Source organism: Limulus polyphemus, unplaced genomic scaffold, assembly GCF_000517525.1.
Source record: "Limulus polyphemus unplaced genomic scaffold, Limulus_polyphemus-2.1.2 Scaffold6985, whole genome shotgun sequence".
Lineage (NCBI taxonomy): Eukaryota > Metazoa > Arthropoda > Merostomata > Xiphosura > Limulidae > Limulus > Limulus polyphemus.
The window spans coordinates 18830-19079 of NW_013672595.1; positions in this window are offsets into that span (position 1 = coordinate 18830).

Consider the following 250-nt stretch of genomic DNA (forward strand, 5'->3'; position numbering starts at 1 on the left):
GCTACCTGTGCTCTGCCCATCACGGGTATCGAAACGTTCCAAAACATCTAATATCATTCACATCGTTGTATGCTGCTAATAAAATAAACAACGAGGTTCATGAGTTATTTTGTTGTTTAGCACAACGCTACACAAAGGGCTACCTGTGCTCTGCCCATCACGGGTATCGAAATCTGGTTTCTAGCAGTATAAGTCCACAAATATACCGCTGTGCCACTAGGGGGCATGAGTTATTTTCAAATCTGATTGT